Source organism: Dasypus novemcinctus, chromosome 17, assembly GCF_030445035.2.
Source record: "Dasypus novemcinctus isolate mDasNov1 chromosome 17, mDasNov1.1.hap2, whole genome shotgun sequence".
Taxonomy (NCBI): Eukaryota; Metazoa; Chordata; class Mammalia; order Cingulata; family Dasypodidae; genus Dasypus; species Dasypus novemcinctus.
This window is the reverse complement of record NC_080689.1, coordinates 10651315-10664305: the sequence shown is the minus strand read 5'-3', so window position 1 is coordinate 10664305 and position 12991 is coordinate 10651315. Positions and strand designations below refer to the sequence as shown.

Genomic DNA, 12991 nt, shown 5'->3' with positions numbered 1-12991 from the left:
TCAGTAGCTCGATATTGGAAGAGAAAGCCTGGCTTGCTCCAAATCACCAGTGCCTGTTAACAGTGACAAACTTATCCATTTGGCCCTGGCTAAAGGCACGACTTAAATAGTTACCAAATGACACCTTCCAAGGCGTCTGCTTTTCTCACCCCCCTGCATGGCGAGAACAAAGCTTCACACCTGATGGAACACAACTGGCTTGTCATTGGGGCATCGGAATTCCTTACATTTAACTGTTTCCCGTGGTCATTTTATTTTCCGGTGCCCTGAGTAGCTGGCAAAGATTAACTCACTGACTTTGGAGAGCCTTGGTGGTGTTACCATCTTCTTATTATGAATAAAAATTTTAAACCCAAGCTGATAAACATATTTTTTTCACGCTGAATTGATCAGGAATACATTAACATTTTCTAAAAGGTAAAGACAGAAAAAATGAAAGAATTGAGAGGAGAACATTAGGATGTGTTTGGCCATTAGGATCTTGGTTTCCATGGGCTTCTGTTCACGAGCCAGAATGTCACCTCATATAACTACCTCAGAAGGAATTAGCCTATGGAATAATTATCATTCTTGATGAAGAGATTAGGGGCTTTTTCCCAAGTGTGTTCAGAGCCATTCATTCTAAGAGAGAAATCTGGAGTGAAAGCTCACAGCATATTTTGCATAGGTCCTGTAAAAGGATCCCGCTACATTAGTTATGATCTTATATGGAAAACAGTTACTTTCTGTGGGGACATATGGCTGAATTGGTACAATGCCCAGGAATCTCAGTGTCCTCCCTAGAAGGGTGAGCCCTGGTGTCACGGTTTGCCCACGTCATCAGCAGGACAAGTGGCACAGGTTGCTGGTGCAGAGATCATTGGTAAAGCAAAGCAGCATCCACGTGTGCCAAGGCCACAGCCTGCTGCTGGGCTCTGGCAGTTGGCAAGCGATATTGTCCCCTTCTGTGATAATGACTTTTCCTAAATCAGGGAAATTGTGAATGGGACCCGAACCCATCTGCTTAAAAGTCAAGCGTGGTGACATTCCATAGTAAACAACAACGGCAACAGGGATGGCAAAAACAAGAGCATTTTTATTATCAGGACATTTCGACCCTTGGAGGATGAGGATTTACCCTTGTTCTGATAATAGTCTTCAACCGGTAAAATCATCTGCAAAATTTCTCATATAGCCAAGCAAATCAGTTGAGCTTTATAATGGAAGAGGCAGAGGAGAGGGACCACTTGAGCACATTGATTCATTCGTTCCTTCATTTATCCGACCATTATTTCATTCAGTTAATGCTTCTTGAGAGCCAGGACTGTGCTGACCACTGGGGATGTAAAATGATCCTCATCTCCAAGGACTTTAGTCTTGTGGGGAGGATAGAGACTTGCAGCTAAGCTACAGAAAGGGGATGCTCCAAGGGCGTGAGAAGCCACTTGCCATTGGCTCTGGTGGTTGGGAAGGGCCTAGAACTTGTAAGTGACACTGGGAACAGATGGAGGTGCGAGAGGAGGGCAGTGTCTTTCTGCAGAGGCTCAGGGCCCTGCGGGTTCCTACCAGCCACAAATGACGTCTCCCTTCAAGCCTCACCATCCTCATCTGTAAAGTGGGGACGGCACTGCCCACCTGCCAGTGCTGCTAAGAGGATGAGATGGGGTTAGATGTGAGGAGGTTGGCAGGGTCCCGAGCAGTAGCCATTGACCCAAGCATGGTAGTTTGGTGTTGCTGGGGCTCACGGTGCAGGGAGCCCGGTGTGAGGAAGGTAGCCCCCTGGGGGCTTGTGGGGAGTCACTGATGGTCTGTCACAGGCGGAAGACCCTTAGATTTATGTTTCATAAAGAACACTTTGGAGATATTTTGATAGGCGGGTTAGGAGCGTGGAGTGCTGCAGGTTGCCAGACCAGTGAGGGGGGCACTGAACCCTCTAGGTAAGGGGGTGGGGGGCCTGTCTTGGGCTGTGCAGAGGGAGGAGTGGATTGGAGACACATTTAGAAAGTACAGTAGACAGGACTCAGAGAGAAGGGGAGAGAGAGAAAGAGGGAGGGAGAGGAGACTTAGATGATGAGGTTGATGGTGATGACATTAACTGAGGTTCAGAAGAAAGCAAGTAGACTGGGGGGAAAGAGAATGACTTCAGTTCCGGAGAGGAGCCATCTCCCTAATGGTGTGGAAATGTGTTTAAGAAAATGTTCTTACTCCGCTTCCAGAAAGGTATTGCTGAGATGATTCATCATTTCCTTGCTTGAGCATTTCCAGTTCCTGGATACCAGCATGCTACCAAGCATTCATTCAGGGGTACTTATTCTTTTGCTACATGACCAGATCTGAGCTAGGCTGGGGTGGATACAAACAACCTGTGGAGTCTGCCCCTGGGATGGGAAAGTAATAATGCATGATTTGGGGCTCAAGTATGTCAAATGAAAGACATTAGCAGTAGGAGCTATAAATGGACATTTTTCAGACTGTACATTTCACCTGGGCCTGTCTGTTCTCTAACATGGCTGTGGAAATGGGGTGACAGATTCTGCTGCAAGGCTGCCCTCAGGCAATGTCCACCAAGCTGACAGAGCATACCTTTGATGCTAAGCCTCTTTGGCTGCTCCTCTCCCCCTTGAGGCCCATCTCCCTCAGCCTCCCTTCAGTCTGGGAGCATAGTCCATCTTTACATAGCTCCACTGTTGGACTTGCTTCTTCCATCAGTGCCCTGGAGCTTGCAGGGGCCATGCAGTCCTCCAAGGGGGTATTTTACAAGGGTTCACGCAGTTGTGCATTCATCGCTGCTTCATGAGTGCCTCCTTTGTGTCAACTGTGGTCCCAGGCATTGGAAAACAGTGGTGACTCAAAAGATGCCATCCCTGACCCCACCAAGCTTTTATTTGTTTGTTTGTTTATTTCTCTCCCCCACCCGGGTTGTCTGTTCTCTGTGTCTGTTTGCTGCGTTTTCTTCTTTGTCTGCTTCTGTTGTTGTCAGCAGCACGGGAATCTGTGTTTCTTTTTGTTGTGTCATCTTGTTGTATCAGCTCTCCATGTGTGCGGCACCATTCCTGGGCAGGCTGCACTTCCTTTCGCACGGGGCAGCTCTCCTTACGGGACGCACTCCTTGCACGTGGGGCTCCCCTACATGGGGGACACCCCTACGTGTCACGGCACTCCTTGCATGTATCAGCACTGCGCATAGGCCAGCTCCACACGGGTCAAGGAGGCTCGGGATTTGAACCATGGACCTCCCATGTGGTAGACGGACGCCCTAACCACTGGGCCAAGTCCGCCGCCTCCCCCGCCGAGCTTAGGGTCTGCAGCCAAACTTCTGAGCTTCCAGGTCAAGTTCTTTTCTCCAGCCGTGACTGGAGGCATTGACTCTCTTGCTGAAGGCATTCCCAGGCAAGCAACAGCTAGTGATCTAAGAAGAGAAAGCTCCTCCTCTGCTTTTTTTTTTTTTAAGTATATTTTTTATTTATTTTAAAAAGATACTTCGATTACATAAAATGTTACATAAAAAAATATAAGGGATTCCCATATGCCCCACCCCCCACACCTCCCACTTTTACCCACATTAACAACATCTTTCATTAGCGTGGTACATTTGTTACGATTGATGAACACATTTTGGAGCATTGCCACCCAGCATGGATTATAGTTTACATTGCAGTTTACACTCTCTCCCACTCAATTCTGCAGATTATGAGAGGATAGGTAATGGCCTGTATCTGTCATTGCAATGTCATTCAGGGACAAGTCCAACTCCTGAAAATGCCCCTGTATCACACCTCTTTCTCCTTGTCCCGGACTTTAGCATCTCCAGTGGCCACTGTCTCCATTTCAATAACATAATTTCTTCCATTGCTAGAATTGCAATAAGTCTATAGGGGAATGCCAGTAAGTCCAGTGAAGTCCATATTTTATTCCCCAATCCTGAGGGATGGTGATGCCCACTTCCCCTCTAATTGAGAGGGGGCTTCAATCGCCTATGGCTGATGGATGGGTCTTTCTTTCTTGCAGTTGTTAACCTCCACTGCTTTTGAAGCCACACTGCTCTGCCCTCTGGCACTGCTCTTCTGGACCCTGGTTTAAAAGACCACAAGAAGTTGTTTGCAGAAAACAAGCGCCAGGATCTCCTGCAGAAAACATGTTCCTGGGGAAATGTGAAGAGTGTGGCCTAAAAGAAGACATGATGATATTGCAATCTCTTTTACAACTTGGTTGAGATATATTAGTAGTAGTATAAATTCTGATTTCTGCAATTGTGGGATTTTGTAGAAGCTGTCTTGGTACTTTACAATTTACGTTCACTGAGCAGTCTTGCAGGGCAGGACCTGGGCTAAGGGCTGTCAAATGCTTTACCTCTTCCAAGCCTCTCCACAGGTAATATTTTGGTGTCCCTGTGTTATGGACGTGGGAAACTGGAGCCCTAAAACAATGATGAACAAGGCGCAGACCTCAAGCTTTAGGAATACAAGCTTCGTTCTGGTAATTTCAGTAACAGAAGACTGAGTTCAGGTTGTTGGGCACTTTGAACATACACTCACTCATTCAAGTTCAAGCAATAGCTAGTCCTGCAGCTGTGGCTGACCTCCTTGCCACACCGAGGCCGAGGAACCTGCTACCAGCCCAGAATGGGTTCTGGACCGATGTGGAGCTAGTGCCACAGTAGAGTGACAGAGGCACAGACCCCTCTGTCTCCCACACGCATCCTCAAAGAAGCAGTGTGGCAAGAAATTCCCTTTCCACTATTTTAGGAGTAGTCAGTGGAGGAAGCATTTTGCAACTCCTCCTTCCCAGTGCTGTCATACTCCTTGGAACCCTCTTAAACACCATTTTAAATAGTAGCCCCTTTTTTCCCTTCCACTTTCTGAGCACCTGGAAACCTCCAACAGGAGCTATTTTTTGTGCTCCTGCTCTGTGGTTGGACGCTGGTGCTTTATTAGGTTGGTGCAAAAGGCATTGCAATTTCAGACTATGACTTTTAAATCATTATAACTAGGCTCAAACACATCTTTCTTAATCAATAGGAACCATTACAGTCAACACAATGTTGCCAATGAGAAATAAGTTTGTTGATTCCTGTAACATAAAAATCTATGCTTTGGGATTCGACGAACTCTTGGAAAGCATTTTCTGCATCCTGCTGCTTGTGGAAGTGTTTTCCCTGCCAAAAGCTGTGGAGATGATTGAGGAAGTGGTAGTCAGTTGGCGAGAAGCTAGGTGAATATGGCGGATGAGGCAAAACTTCGTAGCCCAATTCGTTCAACTTTTGAAGCGTCGGTTGTGGACATGCGGTCTGGCATTGCTGTGGAGAAGAATTGGGCACTTTCTGTTGACCAATGCTCCCTGCAGGCATTGCAGTTTTCAGTGCATCTCATTGATTTGCTGAGCATACTTCTCAGATGTACTGCTTTTGCCGGGAATCTGAAAGCTGTAGTGCATCAGACTGGCAGCCGACCACCAAACAGTGACCATGACCTTTTTTTTCACAAGTTTGGCTTTGGAAAGTGCTTTGGAACTTCTTCTCAGTCCATCCACTGAGCTGGTTGTTACCAATTATTGTATAAAATCCACTTTTTGTTGCACATCACAATCTGATAGAGGAATCATTCATTGTTGTGGAGAATAAGAGAAGATGACACTTCAAAACTACAATTTTTGTAGAATGGGAGACATTGAGTTCTTCGGCAACTTCTTGTGTAGTTTAAGAGGATCAGCTTTGATGATGGCTCTCAGTTGTTTGTTGTCAACTTCCGATGGCCAGCCACTACGGTCCTCATCTTCAAGGCTCTCGTCTCCTTTGCAAAACTTCTTGAACTGCCACTGCACTGTACGTTCATTAGCAGTTCCTGGTCAAATGCGTTGTTGATGTTGCGAGTTGTCTCTGTTGCTTTATGACCCATTTTGAACTCAAGTAAGAAAATCGCTCAAATTTGCTTTTTGTCTAATATCATTTCTATAATCTAAATAAATGTAAAATAAAAAGCAAGTAATAAGTCATTAGCAAAAAACATAAAGCAAGAAAGGCACATTAAAATGATGTATAACATAACCACATTTATTTAAGAATGTATGCCAATATCAAATGGCAAATTTCAACAATGTAAAACTGCAATTACATTTGCACCAACCTAATATATACCACATTTTGTTTATCCATTCGTCTGTGATGAATATTTGGGTTGCTTCTGTCTTTTTTAAATTTAAATTTAAATTTTTAAGGAGGTTCCAGGGATTGAACCCAGGGCCTTGTGCATGGGAAGCAGGCACTCAACCATTGAGCTATACCTGCTCCCTGCTTCTGCTTTTTGGCTATTGTGAATAATGTTGCTATGAACATTGGTGTGCAAATACCTGTCCTCATGGTTGTGTTAAATTCTTTTGGGTACATACCTAAAAGTGGGATTACCGGGTCATATGGTAGTTATATGTTTAACTTTTTGAGGGACGGCCAAACCATTTTCCATAGTGGTTGCACAGCATTTTACATTCCTAACAACAATGTATTAAAATTTCTATTTCTCCACATTCTTGCCAGTACTTTTTACTTTCCATTTTTTAAAAAAAGTATAGTCACTCTTGTGGGTGTGAGGTGATATTGCACTGTGGTTTTTTTTTTTTTTAAAGATTTATTTATTTATTTAATTCCCCCCCCCCCCTCCCCTGGTTGTCTGTTCTTGGTGTCTGTTTGCTGCGTCTTGTTTCTTTGTCCGCTTCTGTTGTCGTCAGCGGCATGGGAAGTGTGGGTGGCGCCATTCCTGGGCAGGCTGCTCTTTCTTTTCACGCTGGGCGGCTTTCCTCACGGGCGCACTCCTTGCGCGTGGGGCTCCCCCACGCGGGGGACACCCTTGCATGGCACGGCACTCCTTGCGCGCATCAGCGCTGCGCATGGCCAGCTCCACACGGGTCAAGGAGGCCCGGGGTTTGAACCGCGGACCTCCCATATGGTAGACGGACGCCCTAACCACTGGGCCAAAGTCCGTTTCCCCTGCACTGTGGTTTTAATCTGAATTTCCCTAATGGCTAATGATCTTGAAAAACTTTTCCAGTGTTTTTTGGCCATACGTATATTTTTGGAGAAAAGTCTTTTCAAGTCCTTTGCCCATGTTTTTTTTATGGTTTGTTTGTCTTTTTGTTACTGAGCTGTAGATGTTCTTTATATATTTTGGATGTTAAACCTTATCAGCTATATAGCTTCCAAATATTTTCTCCTATTCTTTTGGTTATCTTTTCACTTTTTAAAAATTAAAAAACATTTTTTAGGAGGTACTAGTGATTGAACCCAGGACCTTGTACATGGGAAGCAGCTGCTCAATCACTGAGCTACATCTGCAAACTTGGTAATATACTTTGATGCACAAAAGTTTTTAATTTTGTTGACATCCCATTTATCTATTTTTTCTGTTGTTGCTCATGCTTTTGGTGTAAAGTTTAAGAATCCATTGTCTAACACAAGGTGCTGAAGATATTTCCATATCTTTTCTTCTAAGAGTTTTCAAGTGTTAGCTCATTTGTTTAGGTCATCTCCATTTTGATTTTGAATTAACTTCTGTATATGGTGTTAAATAAGGATCCACTTTCATTCCTTTGCATGTGAATTTCTAGTTTTCACCATTTGTTGAGGTGATTATTCTTTCCTGTTCGAGTGGACATGGTACCCTTGTCAATTGTCAGTTGGCCTTAGATGTATGGGTTCATTTCTGATGTCTCAATTTCATTCTGTTGGTCTCTGTACCTGTCATTGTGCCAGTACCATCCATTTTGATGAGACTAGTTTTGTAATGAGTTTTTAAATCAGGATATGTGAGATCTCCAACTTTGTTCCTCTTTTTCAAGATGGTTTTGATGATTTGAGACCCTTGCCCTTCCAGATGGATTAAATGATTGGCTGGTGGAATTTTGACTGGGATTGCATCACATATCTAAATAGCTTTGACCTCTTAACGATATCTAGTTAGATTTCGAGGGACTTGCACATCAGAGTTTGCCTGGGGAGCCAGGAGCTCATAGGTGCACCACCCATGATGGCACATGATGACCATGATGTGTCTGTGAGGCTTTCTATCTGCAGAACTATTACAGGGAGACTCGACTCACAGAGTCAGCCAGTGAAGTTCATCTATGTGGTTAGACTGAACAATACTCTGGGGTCTTTGACCCTCTGTGTGGACAGACACTGAACCGATGGTTCAACTCATGGGAGTCCTTGTTCAAACAGACATTTGGGCCTTTCTTAGTAAGTATACGGACTGAAGGGAATGGTGTGAACTCATCAGTGACTTGGACATTGGCTATGCATTGATTTGGGCTTTGAATTGCCTATTTGTACAAGTTAACACATTTCTTACATGTGTAAAAACCCTGCAATATAGACCCAAGGGCCTGGAAACTCTTATTAGCACCTCTGCAGGTTTCTAATACCCTTGGTGCAGGGATCATGACCTACCAATCTGTGTATTTCATGCAACACCTAATAAGGCCCAACACTTGTAGGAGGCTTCACCCTAATAAGCACTTTCACACCTATTTTTACTCTCACTATAAGCTTAGGAGTGATGTATGGCTATCATACATGGTTCTTATCATGTTTATTGTGTAGCTGAAAAATTGAGGCAGAGTGCGATGAAGTAACTTGCCCAAGATGCCACGGCTGGTGAGTGGCTGAGCAGCTCTTTGACCTTGGAATGGACTCTTTTTACCATCCTGCCCATGGGAAAGTCACTGTGGTCCTAGAGATATGAGCAACTGATGAACTTGGGGGAAATTGCCTCCTTGCCTGCCTTTTAAGCTGACAACCTAAGCCCATCCCAGAGAGATGAGAATCTATTGAAATGCTAATGCCCTCCAGAACGCTGCTGCTGTCTGCTTTGGCAACCTCCACCAATGACTTAGCAGTCCTCATTGCCCAGAACTCTTTTTTTCCTGTTGAACCTTAAATCCTTCTCATTCTACTTTAAGCCTCTATCTTCCTACTCTATACTAGATAGGAATGAAGAACAGCTGGTTACAATATCCTGCGCGTATATCCACAATTCTTCAAAAAATGAAAACACACACACACCCCTTAACAACCCAATTCTTCTACTCTCACTGCCATTGCAAAGAACTGAGAGTTTTGTCTTTAGGTTTAATTTTTTCGTCTGGAAATGGTCTCCAGATTAAATGCAAAGTAATTTTCAATCTCTTAAAAAATATTTCCTAGTTGACACATTGAACTCCAATCTCAAAATGTATATTTTATAGTGAAATGGTGGATGTCCTTGAGATTATGGAGTTTCAGGAGTTCTGCCAATAAACTTTTCATTGTATGAACAGACCATCTTCCTATAGAAATACATTCCTATAGAATACATAAATAAGAAATTCTTAGAAAGTGTCCATGAATGTAAGAGTTATGTAATATTGTTTCCTGAATTTCAAAATATCAAGAAGTAGATTTTACGTTCGGAAAAATAACATTTTGTTCTACATAGGAGGATAAATTGCAGTGCTTGTCTTGGTGCTAGTTTTATTTCCATTATGGATTACTTTTGTATATATGTATTTTAATTTATGAGATTCCTTTCAGAAAGTAGCCAGAACTTTCCAAGTATATAGTTGATTCCCAGCTGGACAATACCTGACTGTACTGGGCAAAGATCAGAGATGGGGGGGTGGTGAGAGAGGGAGTGGGCAAGGGCACAGGAATCACTTTCAACCACACAAAAATCTTCTTGCTTCGGCTCAGCTGTCCTGACTCTGACTCCTGGCACTGACGTTCACCATCACAACCACCAGCAAAAGTGGAATGTCAGGAACATGAGAAGGTACATGGAGGTGCAGACTTTGGTGAGGAAGAAAGCACTTCTCCTGTTGTTCTAAAGGAGAGAAGGGAAGAATGATAAAGGGAAGGAAAGTAGAGAGGAAGCTAGGGCAAAGGCAGGGAAACAGCTGTCAGCTGCGAAAAGAACCAGAAAATAACCATCTTGAGGCAGGAGGGTCCCCAGGTTGAACTAGCAGCTTAGCATCTGTCCCCCTCCTCCCGCTTGGCCTCTGCTGAGCCCCAAGGGTGGGGTTAGGGTAACACAAAGCTGTCCCTGCACAGTTCCCACTCTCTCTGCATTCTCATGGTCCCTGGCCTAGTTCAGAGCCTCCTGAGCCTTCTCTCTCGTTTGGCTCCATTCCACTTCATCCCCCTTCCTCGGAGCTGCAGCAAGCTTCCCGTCACACACGGTGGATGACGTGGCTCCAAGCTCACCCCCGTCCTTCCAGGCCTGGCTTCTAGTCTATGCCCACCACGCCAGCTGCCTCTCCTGTCCCTCCCTGCCTTGAACCCTGTGCATGTGCTGCCCAGGAGTACTGGCAGGGTCCCCAAGCAGGCCAGGCTCCCTCACTGGGTGGCACCACTATTCCCCTAGTTGTCCTAAGTGCCAGGTAAGATGGCATCAGCCCTGTGAGGTGGGTGCCGGGCTTATCTCCAGTGTACAGAGAAGTAAAGTGAAGCCTCCACAGGTAAACGCTCTGCAGGGGAGTGTGGCCCATATGGGGAGGTGCATTCCATGAGGAAAGGGAGAAAAGCAGAAGGAATGCACATTAGCACCTGCTATGCACCTACTATGCACCAGGCAGGGTGTGTGTGCGAGGCGTGAATATGCCTTCCAGATCTAAGACTCTGGGAGTGAACGCCAGCTCTTGGAGTCTACCAGAACAGAGGTTTTTGATCACTGTTTAGTTAAAGGAGTGACATTTTGTCTTCCACAGCCTTCATTTCTTTGTGTGGTTGGTTGTTTGTTTTTAAAGCCACAGCATTTCCTGGTTTGATAAGGTAAAGGCGTTTGTCTCACCTGCCGCCTTCCCCATTGTCAGTCTTCTTTTTTGTTCCTTTGCTTGCAGCTGTCGTCTGCTTTTGAGTCACACACAACCACTTGCAGGAAGAGCTCTAGAGAATTTGGGAAGAAAGGGGAGGAAGGAGAGACAAAAGGTGCATTTTTTTTCAAGAAGCAGGAAAACATCAGGAAAATAAAGGTGCTCTCTCGTGCCTCGCCTGCAGCCTTGTCAGGTAACATTTCTTTAGATGGCGCCGCTTCCCCTCCCTCACGCCTAGCTGGCTCTTCATCATTTTTTAACATCTCTTTGGGGACAGAGACATGAAAGTGAACTGCAGGTCAAAGGCAGGAATTAGGGGTTCTGGGGCCCCTCGGGCGATGTGGTGTCTTTGCTGGGGGCAGGTGCGGTCAATCAGCTCGCTATTCCAGTCACATCACCCTTTCCTGGATGACAGCAGCACACCTTCATCCTTCCCATTTACATTTCAAACTGCCACCTGCTTGCTCCGGATTAATTATTTAGGAACCTTGGCCACTTGCAAGCTTTTCTGAGCTCACATTTCACGTAAAGGGCCCAATCCTTTTTCATCCAAATTTCTTTCCCTGAATCCATGTGTCATTTTCTAAATGAACTACCGAGGTGTTCCTTTTGCAGCCCCTGAAAGCTGATGCACCGGCCTCCCTTCTCTAACGCAGGACCCTGACATGCCCCCGTGGGCGTGGTGGGACGGCCAAGACCCAGAACCCACCCACCTGGCGCCTTCTCTGCCTGCCTCTGTGAGCTGGGCCAGCTCCTTCTCCTCTTGAGCCCTGGGTTGTTTTCTCTGTGTATAATAAAGGGTTTGGAATGCTCAGCCTCCAGGTCTCTTCTATTTTTATTTATTGATAGAGACTCATATGATATGTAGAACGGACATGAGCTTTAGAATTCAAAGAGGCTTTTGGGTGTCTCTCCTGGCTCTGGCACTTCCTTGCTTTGTGAGACATTGGGTAAGTGCGTTCTTCTTGCAGAGCCTTATTTTCTTTACCTGTAGAATGGGTATGAAACTATATATGTGGCAGGTGTGTTGAGAGGCTTGCATGGAGCAGAAACTACAGCTGCAAACATGGAGTGCTGACAGGTAGATGGTAGGCTAAGGACTTCACCTTGACTGTCTCAAACAATCCAAGGAAAACAACTGTGCAGAATCCAGCCTCGAGAAAAGTTAGGCCTTTTATTGCAGCTATAATTCACCCTCTGTAAATTTCTTACCCATACTGAGTAGTTGGTGAATTCCAAGTGAAACACCCTCAGTACTCTGAGATGTTTACTGGAATTTTGTGCCCTTCAAACTTTTGAGTTCCAGTACTAACACTTATTTGTTGTGTGACTTCGGTAAAAGTCTTTACATTTCCTAAGCCTCAAGTTTCATCATCTGTAAAATGGTCCCAATAAAACCTTCCTCAGGGGACTGTTGTAAAAAAATAGAAGAGATAAGGTAGGTAAGCCCTGGCACGTAGTAGGCATTCAACAAATGGTTTTGTTCTCATCACAACATGACCAATTTATGTCTGTTCATAAATAAGCTCTCATCAATTCTCAGAAGAAAAAAAAGACCAGGAAGGTCCAGATTTTTCTATTTTGCGATGAAATGTATTATTAGATTTTTAAGAAAACAGAGCCTTCACCACATAAGAAAACAGAACCTACTCTTTTTTGGCAAGCCAAAAAAAAGGCATAAACACAACTGACATCAATTCCCTGTGCATATTGCATTTTGTCTCCCTGTTTTACAGTTTTCAAAAACCAAAAGTCCATCTGTCTCTAAAGACCTACTCGAGTTTCTAGAAAAAAATATTGTCTAGATATAGTAGTGCTCTTCATTTGGCTGAGATAAAACCCCGCTTTCTAATTTCTTTCTGATGTCATCTGCATGAAGCCTGGATGCTGATTTATGGCCTCCTCTGCCCTCTTGGGTTAACCCTCGTCGCAGGTCACTCTGCTCTGTTAATTGCATCACAACCTTTCCTCGGTCCTTCAGTGTTGAACTCATAACAGGATAACACGCAGCTTGATGCACATTGCTCATTTGTGCCCATGTGCAAAGAGCAGCCAGGGATGTCCCGGACACCAGTGCGCTCCTTTTGGGGTGTTTATACACTCTCAGATCAGTCTGAGTGCTAGCGATCTCCTAAGCCCATTGACTGCCCGGAAGACTATATTACTTGACAGAGAA

The 12991-nt window shown here is 44.7% G+C and overlaps 1 long non-coding RNA gene across 3 annotated transcripts in view; it reads left to right on the top strand.

Moving 5' to 3' along the window:
• The window catches only part of LOC101432510 (uncharacterized), a 126936-nt gene that overhangs the window by 81694 nt on the left and 32251 nt on the right, over positions 1 to 12991 (top strand). Inside the window, exons 3-4 of one of the 3 annotated variants that reach the window (XR_011646079.1) lie at positions 3988 to 5800; positions 10843 to 11008. This is a non-coding gene — a long non-coding RNA (uncharacterized lncRNA). Of the gene's footprint in view, positions 1 to 3987; positions 5885 to 10842; positions 11009 to 12991 lie in introns of all 3 variants that reach the window. The other 2 variants (XR_011646078.1, XR_011646080.1) reach the window with 2 other exon arrangements.